This window comes from Anas acuta, chromosome 5 (genome assembly GCF_963932015.1).
Source record: "Anas acuta chromosome 5, bAnaAcu1.1, whole genome shotgun sequence".
Classification (NCBI taxonomy): Eukaryota; Metazoa; Chordata; class Aves; order Anseriformes; family Anatidae; genus Anas; species Anas acuta.
The window spans coordinates 12054934-12068052 of record NC_088983.1 but is presented as its reverse complement, the minus strand read 5'-3'; the positions used below and the strand labels follow the sequence as shown (position 1 = coordinate 12068052).

At 36.2% G+C, this 13119-nt stretch overlaps 1 long non-coding RNA gene across 1 annotated transcript in view; it reads right to left on the bottom strand.

The window, feature by feature from the left end:
* Positions 1-1282: 1282 nt before the first annotated feature.
* The window catches only part of LOC137856885 (uncharacterized), a 211287-nt gene continuing 199450 nt past the window's right edge, over positions 1283-13119 (bottom strand). The window contains exon 29 of the long non-coding RNA XR_011096845.1: positions 1283-8674. This is a non-coding gene — a long non-coding RNA (uncharacterized lncRNA). The remainder of the gene's footprint in view (positions 8675-13119) is intronic.

Below are 13119 nucleotides of genomic sequence, written 5' to 3'. Positions count from 1 at the left end.
ACTGTTTCTTTAGGCTATTTGGTTTCATCCCATCTCTGCAGGTCCTCAAGGTCCTCATACTCTTTAATGTGATACTGTGCCACATTAGTGATACCTTAGCTTCAGATTATTAGGATATTTTTTTTTTAACATATACATATATATATACATATATATATACATATATTTGTCCACATAGAGCATCCAAATGGACACCTTTAAACAAGATCAAACTGTTGTTTAATTCCATCTGTGACTCCTGCCTCTTTAATCCTTAACTTTTCACATGTGACTTCTGTGGCCCCTCTGTAAATCAGTTTCTTAACTGCCTTATAGTTCCTGCAAAGATGCTTAAACCCAAGGTAGGATAGAGAAGATGCAGATAAACTAAATTTTGTAGATAATACAACAAAATATTATACTACTTTAGCATTGGGTAAACTTAAAGTTCCATTTTCTACATTTTTTTATTTGTTACCATCTCTTTCAAGACCAAAGCCAAATCAAAACAGTGAATCTACTTAGGCCCATTGATGCCAGTATAACACTGTTGGAAACTAAATTCATCTGAAGCTGTACTGTGCCATTGAAATGCAATGGACCATTCAGAACTTAAGCCCCTTTACCTCTGCAAAGCGTAGGCATACATTTAGGTACTTCACAGGGGAAGATGGTGACAGACACTGAAGTAAAAAATTGAAAGCCAAAAAACTCTGCTTGACTGCTGGATAATCCTGTAAGTAACTCTAGTTAAACACCAGTTCAATAACATGCCAGAGAAGATTTTGAAGCTGCAAATATAATTCAGGACACCCTGTTCCCAAGAGAGACCTGTCAGCATTGCAATGCAAAGGCTAATAGTGCCTTGTATCAGTTCTCTGGTGGAATGAACCAGAACTTCTTTTCTATTCTTATATTTTTTAACATAAAAAAATTCATAGGTAGCATAATACCATCATTAATTCCAATACTTAATTTCAAAATACGTCTTACAAAGAGCTTTTTGTTGTGTTTGTTGTTGTTGTTGTTTGTTGTTTTTTGGGGGGTGGTTAGGGTATGGCTTATGTGAGTTTTCCTCCATTGTACATGTTATGTTGCTAAGTGACATTTGGCAATGAATAGTACATGTTGCTCCTGTTTCTCTGAGCCAGCAGCATTTTGTTACTACATTCCAGATGTCAGGGTAGTGAGATGTCATCCCTATAAGGATCTGCATTTGAACTGGAAGAAAATGAATGACTGGCAGTGTCTTCAACAGCTTTCTTGGTATCAAAACTGTGATATATTGTTAGTTATAAAACTCATTTTATTGGCAGCTTCTGAATAGAATTTGTCAAAGCCTTTATGATGTTTTATATGTTTTGAATAATGGAACCAATTCAAATTTACTTTTAAAAGACACATATTTTCTGAAATAAACACAAAGAGAATCTTCTCAGTCCTGTTTTTTAAACTTCCTCTTTTCTGTGTGAAAAAAATAAATAAATAAAATTAGAAATTCATAAAAGACATGCACACACTACAACACAAACAATGTATTGAAGAAGGCTTATATATCATAACCATATGCTGAGAATAACTAAGGAGGTAGATATTTTGTTCTGTCAAATTTTATATATTATAACTATCTCATACTGTGAATTTTGCTCCTTATCCAAATACAAAGTATTCCGTTTTTCCAGCTTTTAAGTGACTTGGGCCATGTCATATATATTGTGCAATTAATAACTTTTTAATGTATTAAAAAAAAAAAAAAAAAAATGCCTTTTACATTGTTACATTGATTTTTTTAGCTATGGAACTACCACAGACCCTGAATAAAAATGGCCTAACAGACCCTGAATAAAAGCAGACCAAGTGGTGAAAGTGTTACTCAAGAATCTTAAGTCCTTGTTTCATATCCTCATACAGGAAAAGAAAAGAATTTCAATAAAATGCCATCCTGCATATACTTGGAATTGGTCACTTCAACCTGCTGACTCTCTCTGTTATGCACTGGTAATGCAGTCTCCTTGCTCTTCAAGTCTTCATGAATACTATTCTTCAGTCTTTCATGGGAGGTGCAGCTTTCCTTAGGCTTTCTCATGCTGCAGACATTTCATTATTTAATGCCTGTGTCATCCACAGGCATGTTACAGGTGTCAAACCTTCAGGTAAACTTTAGGTTTGATGCAAGAGTCAGGACAATCAGACAAGTTCCCATGATGTTTTCAGAACTTAAAACTCCAAAATGTGTGCTTAGCTTGGCACCCAAAGAGCAGGTCTTGTGAAGTTCATCTTATAGATCATGGGCATGAAGTTGATTATATGAATATGTCAGTTTTGCCAGATTCTGGTCCCTTTGCTGTAAACTATCTGAGAATACATAACTGGGTGGAAACGGCTTCATGCCAAATGCATCAGGGAGTCTTCTTTTGCTTTGTGTTGCATCTAGACCTCTAACAGATGACAAACATATCCATATCTCTTTGATCACTACAAAAACAATTGTATTTGTTTAAAATCTATTACAGGGCAATAAAAGAGTATTTTAAATGTACTCAGTCCAAAATCTTATCAGGAGGGAAAGTGGAATGAACCATTTACTTCATGCTCTTTTGCTATAAAAAGTCTTGTTTCTGGAGAGAAACTGTGCTCAAGAGAGCAAGAAGGTACATAAATTGACCAATTTAGCAGCACTGGTCAGATTAGGGATGCAGTAAGAAATTCTTACTTTCCTGATTTAGTAAGAGATTAAATGTTCTGTTTTCCTGGAAAAGCAACAACATAATTAAGTGAAGAGAATACAAATTAATGATTTAAGAAAAGAAGGGGAAGAAAAAGGATTTATTTTTTGAAACTGTACAACTGTGCTTGCAAAGCAAATTACTTTTAAAATTTATTTTTTAAATTTTTATTTTATTTTAATAAATGCTTTTAAGGGATTGATATTATGTAGCTCACTATAGAGAACCTGTCATAATTTGTCCAGGTGTTACAATCTAAAGGATCAGGCTGTGAGATGTTGGCAACAGCTGTAAACTTACTTTTCTAACAAACCACAGTAAAAGTCACTAGTCAATGTCTTCTCCTTCTTCTTGTGCACAGATGTGAAAATCCTGGAGCCTCTTGTGAAAAGCCTGATTCCTTTTCTCTGACTGTGGAGATTCTCACTTTCTGCTAACTAGACTCAATGGTTTAGTTACTGGCATCAGCCAAAAAGATGGCCTAATCCTGAAAGCTGACAATTCCTGACAATTTCTGGAATAACGTCTTGCCCTTACAGGCAAGATTGGTCCCTAGTTCACCTTGGAGAATGGGCTTTTTTTCCTTGGATTCTTCTATTTTAGGGGCAAGTTTCTTTTGACATTTTGTCAAAATTTTTACTTTCCAATTTCATAATTGTAGCCTACAATACAAATAAAGAACAGATCTTGGCCAACATCTTTGAAAGATTTTGTTCTGTTTTATGGATTACCTTTATGCTGCAGTGAAGCAAACCATTACATATGTGTAAATGCCTGTAGGCAAAGTGGTAATGTTAGCCTAATGTTAGAGTTGGGTTGCTGATTTCTCTCCAGGTTGCTGTTTTTACTAAGAAAAAATTTAGGTCCAAACCCTGACCCCACTGGGGGTCAACTCCTCATTACCATGAAGACCATAGAGCTAATAGAGTTTTAGTTATACTGTGGGAATTAGATGGAATAAGTACACTATGGATGTCCAATGGAGAAACTTCATATATAGTATTTATCAAGGCTTTGATCTGTTAAGATCCCAAAGAGGAGACTGTATTCAACTGGAAAATACCCTAAAAGTAGACTAAGGTGATCTATACATAGACAAATATTATTTTTTTCAGGCTTTGCAACCACCTGGAAATCACGCAAGAGACTTTGCGTCAGTCTATAATAACTGTGTTAATTTAAACTTTGGCTAATGTGTTTTCTAGGTGTGAGAGTTAATATATTATACTATATTTGAATTTTATTAATGTTATTTAAATAACTACTGGAAGAAAGCTTATAGCTTGTAACTACTGTAAATATTGTTGCTTTGTAAACAAATGCCCCATTCCTCAATAGAGATGTAATCAAGTGGGGACCATATGAGTCAATGCAATAATAATACCTCCACCAAAATGTAGATGGTCATTATTTTTAGAATTAAACTTTTCCATCCCTTGAGAACCTTATTCCTACATCCTAAATCAAAATCACCAAACACATCCCAACAGTTTATTCTTTAAATATACCCTTCGTTCCTTCAATACTGACAAAAAGAACATTGCTTCAAAGCTGAGCCAAAAACCAAAACAGTACATATTCCAAAAGTGAAGTGAGGGAAATAGATTCTTGTTCAGGAATTTGTCCAAGTAGAATTGAGTGCAGTACAGCTGCAACATAATAAAAAGCAATGCTGGAATCCATGGCTAGCCTTTCCTCTGTGTTACAGTCAATGCCAGAGTTCTTAACTCTTCAGAGGCTTGGAAGATGTAGCGCAGTGGTCAACTAGACATTAAACCCTAGAATACTATGTAAGGGGCTATGTAAAATCCATGCAAAGCCCTACCTACCCCTTCACCCTCAATCAAAAAAAAAAAAAAAAAAAATCCAAATAGCATTAATAGGTTGAATAAATTACAATAACTCAACCAAATTCAATGATAAGAAAGAGTCAAAGAGAGGAGAGATAGTCAAATAGAGATGTACGCATCAATTTTGTTTGAGTTTATAATTCTGAAATGTAATTGCTTGGCATGTTTGGCTATCGTGCATGTCACCACACAAAATGAAATAGGATAGTGCTTTCTCACCATGGGACTTCTTAATTTATTCCCCACTTGGTGAAAATTACTTTGGATCGGTTTACCCTGTAATGGTGGTTATGTTCCAAGGCATTTTGAAAAAGTGAAAAACCAGAGTAAAGAAAATAGATTTCAGTTGGAATGGCACGTTGGGTTGTTTGTTCTGTCCTTTGATTGTGGCTATTTAGTTAAGGCATAAGCTCCTTTGGTCTGCTTTTCTGTAGCATGCACTTCTTGTGGGAAAGCTATCTCAAATAAGTGAATGTTTTTCTTTGATCAAAAAGCAGAGGAAAACCTATTGATTCAATTAGTTGAATTGGTCTTAGAATTAATTTCATCTGAGGACTTGTGATATTCGAAATTCCATTTATAAGATATTTTATGGCATCTATACTGACCTTTAGGTATAATTTCAATATTCTGGTTTTGACAGATATATTTTTTTGGTAATTATTTACCACAAAGACACATGAATGAGAGAAAATCACCATTAGGACTAGACAGAAGTATTTAAACAAAATTTTGTGATGAAAAAGAAACAAGATATGTTTTTACTACAACTCAGCTCAGGTATTCCACATAGTTCTGTCATAGCCAAGATGCTGTGGAAACATATAGAACACTTGCAAATCTAGTGTACATAGTCTTTACATGGACTATTTCTGTGGCTGGCTTTCAGCAGTCTTTAACTAATCAGAAATTAGTGGGAATTACAGTCCCCAAGAAACTGAGAATTGCCTTCCAAAATAAGTTATGGATATGAAGGAATACGGAAAAAAGTATTGACTGAAGATGATGTAGCTTTTTTCATGAGAAAGAGCAGACAAGAGTAAGCTTTGATCTGCTATAAAATATAAATGTGGGTCAAGAGGATGGTGGGACAATGGGGTACCAAGCTTCATAGGAATTTGGACATACTTCTTTTGGAATTGGTATTTGTTCCTTAACCATGCAGTGGGTCTTGGTGCAGAACCCAGTCTGTCAGGGAAGTAACTGTGGTGTGCAGTGATGCTATAGTTTTGTGCTTCAGAAATGTCCTTGTGTTGCACCTTCACTTGTTGAGACTGTAGATTGTCTGTTCCATGGGATCAGATTGGAGCCATTGCTACATGACTGCAGAGATAAAGTTCTTAGATCATGGAAAAAATACTTGAGGATGAAAGAGATTGAAATACACACTTCTCAGCTTCAGCAAAAAATGAAGTGCCCTATGTCTGCCCATTGCAATGAATACATATCAGGTATATCTATATAGTTTTTGCTAATTATTTTAATAGCTATAGTTCAAAGGGGTCAAGGCCACATTGTTCTTGAAACAGTATAAATGAATTTAAAAAGAGGCCATCTTTGTTCAAGAGAATTTATAACCTAGATACAGAGTTCAGTAACATATGAACAGCTGGACGTTGCCTATCAGGTGCAATGATGTCACATGTCTTGCTGAAGGCAAGATTATGCCTGAAGGCATTGTAAATGCAAGATCCAGAAGATATGAAGAACTTTACACACAGAACTCTGATTCATGAAGTATGTTCTTTCCTAACTGGAACTGCGCTTAGGCCTAAGCTTAAGGTTAATGCAACATAGACCATATTCTGAAGTGGACAGTATGCATGTGTACTGACTTGAATTGGGAAACTCTAAGGACACACTCCATGGTTCCAATCAGAAAGCGGGACTGTGACAAGAGTAACAAGAAAAATACAATGAAGGCATACTCCTTTTTTGTTGTTGTTCTTTTTGTGTGTGTGTGTGTGTCTGTGTAATTGGCTTTAATTTGATTTTACCTCTGATTTTCCTGTGACTATGAGCAATATCAAATACTTGTTGGTAACAAACAGGTCAAGACTTCTGTCATACATGATCTGGTCATAGATGAAAGTGCAATACAAACATCTAGGTATGACAAGAAAAGATAGAATGAAAGAAAAAACAGAAACTTCTTTCTGTTCATGCTAAAGTCTATCTTGCTATATTACTTTGAAAGCTGGTTTAAATAAGCTCTATCTCTTTATGCAGTTAAAGTCTACAAAATTATTAACTGATTTAACACTTTCTGTAAAAGGTGCTGCCTCATTTCTCATTCCTTTTAAGAACACTTTAAACCAAATAAACATTTCCACTGGGAAGCTACTTTATTTTATTCTGTATTGATTTTTTTTCACTGCATGATTAATTTGTAGTCAAGACTTGTTTTGATTTTCCAAACTGTATTTTAAAACCAAACATGAAGTAATAACTTGTGGATGGCTTGCAAAATAGTAACAATGTGTTCCATTAAGAAAAAAGAAGTATTGTGCAAATTTAATGTACCACAGAATTAACCACTCTTTAGTAAGCTCACTGGAAGTAAGTATGATCAAAGCACTCAAAGGTCAAGTGTTGAGGGATGATGGCAAAGCTATAAGGCCTACAAAGTCCAGAGAACACAAATGCATAGGTGCAAATCATCATCTTATCTTATATAATTGCCTCAAAAATTTGGACTTCAGATTTAGTGTAGCTGTGCTCACCAAATTTTTGAGCTTTTGGCAAATGTTTCTCCTCCAAAAATGCATGTTTTTTGCTTTGTTTTTATAAAAAATATATGTAAATCTCATTCAATTTGAAATTATGCAACCAAGTGTCATCACACGGCCCTTGTCCTCACTGGGCCTGTGCACAGGCAGTGTCTGAAACTAAAATCTCTTTTGAGTTAAAAATAATGTTTATTTCTTCTCATGTTAAAAAATAAATGAAATAATAATAATAATAATAATAATAATAATAATAATAATAATAATAATAATTGACTCTAACTTTCATACAGAGCTGATTCTCACCAGAGATCTTAAATCCTGGCAAGTGTATCTCTTCTAAAAATACATGCTCACTGCCATTAGTCCATTAGGCTTGCTAGAAGTGAGCAAATATTGTACTACTGAGTCTATGGATCAACAGGACATTTCAAACTGCTCCAAAGAGATAATTGACCTGCTGAAAGTGTAAGGTAACAAAAGAACTGAAATCATGGACTAATGTGATCTCATTCTGAATGTGGGTGTTGTTTGGGGGGGGGGAGGATGGGTGGAAATGTGCCAAGGCTTGATTACCAAGGACTAAGAGTGGGGAAAGGGAGTAGGGAGAGAGCCCCCCAAAGGAGCATCTTTAGAGATTAGCCTAGATAGGACACATAGAGAAATCAGAAGGTTGGAAGAAGAAGAGGAAGAATTAGATAAAGGTCGAGTCCCCCAGTAGTATGTTTAAAATTTTTTCATTTTCTCCCATAGTATTTGGGAAGCAGAGTGCTTCACTGCATTTACTCAGGTTCTCCCTGGCTTCAAAGATTGGCAAGTTCCTACTATATTTTTACAAAGCAGACTGCTTTTCAGGCAGGTTTTCTCAAGTTCTTGCTTTATGAGTTTTGGAGAAAGATTCTGGGCAGAGATGTTCAGAAGAAAAAGTGTTTGCAGTCTTTGGAGGTTGTTAATTCCTGGAAAAACTTCTGGCAAACTCCAGCTCACCAAAATTTCACAGAAAATGTTTGTTAGAATTTGACCAGTTTAAATGAGTTTCTTGTGTTGGTGTCTACCTAGTGGAAGTACGAATCGTGCTTGGTTTTACACACAAAGTCAAGCAATGCTGCCAACATATACAGGCCTCTTCTCTCTGAAATATTTTATTTATTTACTCTGGAGTCTGAAGACAGCTTGGAGACATGTCTCTTGCCAGTGGTATTTGCAGTGGTATTCACAACGTTGTCCTCTAGTTTTTAGAGTCAGTTTGCACTTTTTTCTTAGACTCATGTAGAGATTCAATTTTTAGTAATAACTCTCCTAACCATGTCTGAGGTTGCCACCATTGTTCTGTATGGTCATCAACCTGGTCATTGGCCTCCAACATTAAAAGGTTTACTAGATTGCCTGATACCTAGAAAGTAAAGACAACATGAATACTGTAAAATATTTGTTTGAAAACATAGATTAACAATCTACTGTTTCATGTCAGAAATTATTACAGGGATACAAGATGGGAAGAGGTATTTTGGAACATTAAATCCCCCTGGTCACTGTAGAAGCAATTTAGACATATGATATTTTCCAGGACTGTAACAGGTTTTATCATGAAACTAGATACGGCTTTGACATTTGACATGGGCTATGATCTTTTGCTTCCTATCACTTGCATCTGAAAGGTCTGATCATTAAGAAGTTCTGGTAGACCCCAGCTGAAATAGTGTCAGGACCGGCATGCTTTCATCTTACCTTGTGTTAAAATAGCCCCTCCTCCCCCCCCCCCCCCCTCATTTTTTTCTGTCATGAGCACTGGCAGAGAATTATTAGATCCCTCCCTACACTTCCATCTTACTAAGATAAACATACCAATCTCATTTATTTTTTTTCTCCAGTACTCATCAACTTAATATTCCTTCTCTGTATCTATTCTACTTTGACTGGGATTTCAGAACTGCAGTATTTTCCACTAGTGACAGATTCAGTTTCTGATCTTGAAAATGAAACTATTAGTGCATTACATCTTGCAACAATGAGCCATATGGTTATTCATTCAGGATGTAAGGAAAGAGCCTTCTAATTTGTCCCAATCTGTGTACAATATCTAGCACAGTGCTTTCAGATGAGATGTCAAGGCAAATGAATCACAGAATCACATGAATGGCCGAGGTTGGAAGGGACCTTTGAAGATCACCTAGTCCAAACCCTCTGCCGAGCAGGATCACATAGAACATGTTGCTGAGGATGGCATCCAAGTGGATTTTGAATATCTCCAGAGAAGGAGCCTCCACAACCTGACTGGGCAACCTGTTTCAGTGCTCTGTCATCCTCACAGTAAAGAAATGCCTTCTCATAACAGAGAATCATAAACACACAAAAAAATGACATTCAAATCTGGCAATTTGGCATGACTATTCTGCAGTTTAAGTCTCATCCTCGAGGTCAGAATGGACCCTATACTTTAAAAAGAAAGCATGCTCATCTTCAAAATGGTACACAAAATGGTAGAGCTGATGGTACACACATAGCTCTAGTACTGAGCACATGCAGTCACACACACATATAATATTATGAAACATATTACATAACATATAATATTATGAAAAGCTCAATTTAAGGTACATTTTTATCGTAAGCAAAATTGGAACTACATTAATTGCAGGTGGAAATCTGTGAATGGCACTGGAATTGCAAGAGAAAAATAATTATTCTCTAAATATTATTTAATAAATTAAATAATAAGGTACTCTCAGCTTTTAATTTATGTGAAATATAGAGATATTTTGTCAAACAGCTCCAAAGAAGGCTCATATGCAAAACAGCCTTAGCAATTTATAACAGCTGAGGATGTGGCCCTATTCTGCTCAAACACATAATGCTTTTTAAAACTTATAATCCACAAGACAACAGCCCTATACCAGGAAAATGAGCTATCCACCAAAACGGAAAATAAGAAAGAAAGAAGGAAAGAAAAACAAACCTACTTTACAAGAAGAAAACGAGACATTCCTAAAGCATTTCAGGATGACCACACACCAAGTGAAAAAAAAACGACAGTTCAAAATGCCTGCCCCACACAAAGGATAACTCTGCTTGGCAGAATACAAGACTATCTCCTTTTACTAAGAACAACTCACCAATCAGTCAACACCACTTTAACTACTCTAAGTATTTTTCCACCTTTCACAGAGTCCATCAAAAGTTCAACACATACTACCAGCCAAGTCGAATATCCAGTAAGCTATATATATACGCATATATATACACACATATACAAACACAAATTAATATAGTATCAAATATTCCATTTTGAGAAAAATAAAATTCCAGATGTTAACACAATCTATATGACAATGTCCATCCTGTAATTCGTTGAATTTCTCTCTTTTTAACAGTTTCAGGTAGAAATGGAACACGTGCCTTTCCAGTCTCTTACATACACACACACAAAAATGCTTCAGGCAGTCTCAGAATCATCAAAATGTAGCTATACTGTGAAATGGTGACTACTTTGTTAGAGTTTCTGTTTCTTTTGTCTCGTATGTATTCTACTTATAATCAGAACATAGTGAATACAAAAGGAATAAAAGAGATGAAATGATCTGAGAAAACTTACTCCCCTTACCCAGGACATACAATGGAATAAAACAGAAAAGGAAGAAAATCTGAGATTTGTAGTGTCATTGCATTAAGCTGCCTATTATTCCTCCCCACAAGAAAGGGGTTTTAAAGATGTATTTGAAGCAAAAAATTGAGACAGTGTTGCATATGCTTTACAGTAAGTTCCCTCCAAATTTGGCAGTCAGAAACACAAGGGTCCTTGTCTGGGAAGTTAAAAGGCTAATACTGCGAGCTAATACTATGTGGCAAATGGAAGTAGGTATAAAGACCTTTTACTCTGAAGGCAAGCAGTAATCTTGTTTGATAAAATAAAGAAGGAGAATGCAGTAAAAGGGTTTCAAGGAAGAGATACATGAAGAGATATGTGAAATATTTCTAAACTATGAAGTAGGGATATTGTGTTGCTGCTGTTTCCTAAATGAACGTTAGGGGAGCAAGAACACCTTTATAGGGGCAGAGAAAGGATACTGTATAATTTAAGTGTCAGGAAAGAAGATTCTGAGGAAGTTTCAGCAACCTGCATGGCTAGGAAGCACTATGTGTTGGAGATATTATGTTTGTTAAGTTTAGAAATAGTCTGGAAGGCTTAGATGGCATTCAGATTAGGACTTCAACCACACTAAAATCCATGGTTATTGAGAAGAACATAGTGAGAAGGTCTGTGGTGAAAAATCTGTGATTCAGCAAAACTAAGTTTGCATGGTTAGTAAGTCATTCATGAAGGCATCAGACAAAAAGTTTGTTTAGGACAAAAGGAAACAGAAGAATATATTGGTAGATCTGTGAAAGCATTGAGATAATGAGAGTTTTTGGTCCTAGGTGCAATTGTGAAGACAAAGTTAGAAGCCTTTAGTTGCCTCACCAAGAGCTGGAGGATTCTCCAGAGGATGTGTTAAAGAAAGGATTAGAGAGGTAAAAGAAGCAGTCAAGGAAAGCCAGTCCCGAGGAATCATAGAGAGATTTCAAGGAGAGCAGAAACAGAGAGTCCAGGAGAAGTTACGGTTATAGCAGTGAGTCTGAGATCTGGCAAAGAAGATGCCATTAGATGTTGTGGAAAGAATGGTTTCATTTAAGGGCAGAGGAGGGAAGCCAGATTGGAAGAGCTCTAGGAAGAAAAAGTGTAAACAGCACATTCAGAGAGCTTAGAGATGAAAGAGCGGCTGCAGATGGGCCAGTAGCTAAAGATGCAAGAAGGAGTCAAAAGTACTTTATTTATGATGTGAGAGACTTAACATATGGTATAGAGAGCAGAAAAAAAAAAAAAAAAAAAAAAAAAAAAACCTAGACACATTGAAAACAACAAACCAGAGGAGATCAAGAGGTTAAGGAGTAAGGGAGGGGAGGAGAATGGTCAGAAGATGAAAAGCTAAGAAGAGAGAGGGTAGGAGGAGGCAGGCAGAAAAAGGGATTTGAAAAGAACAGATAAAGCATGTCTGCATCTGTGATGAGGGAGAAGCAGAAAGAGAAGTCTGAAGAGCAGGGAAAGGGCCCAAAGCTAGCATGAAGAGGAAGGTCAGGTCACATGAAAAATGTTAAAAAAAAATCAATATCAAAGGTAGAACTTGCTAAGACCTTCTGTCAAGAGAAAAGGGGGGTTGAGCAGTGAATTAGAGGTGATGAGGAGATGGATGGAACCACAGGATTAGGACACAGTTAAATTTGAGGTAGTGCAGCTGAGCAGCCAGACTGACAACAGAATTGAAAAAGTAGAGAATTGAGTGGTAATGAGGTGAGTGTAATGAGCTGTTTCAGATGTAGTAAAAAGAGTAGTCTTCATACACTTTAACTTCAAACCTCTCCTCCTAGAATTACAAAGGCCTGTATCAGAAGAGTAGTCAGGACAGAATAGATGCTTCATGATAGAACAGAATAAAACAGCTTGTTAAAAGGGCATATTATATGAAATAAACATTTATAGTATTCATGAAATCACAGAAAACTGAAATTAGCACATATATTTTTATGACACGGGTATTTTAGTCACTGAGTTATTTTGTGAAGTGTAAGCTCAGTCTGAATGAAGGCAATAGAAACATTTCCAGTAAAATATTTCCAGTTGAATACAGTGATATTTCCCCACATGGAAGACCCAGCCCTCTCTTTCCATAGCACAGTGTTCCTTACTGAGGTCTGAAAGTCCTACAGCGCACACGTGCAGCAGCTGCAAGGCTAATGCAAATCACAGAAGTCAGAGACTACGACCATAGAGCAAGATACAGACACCATTAGCCATGTTGGCTG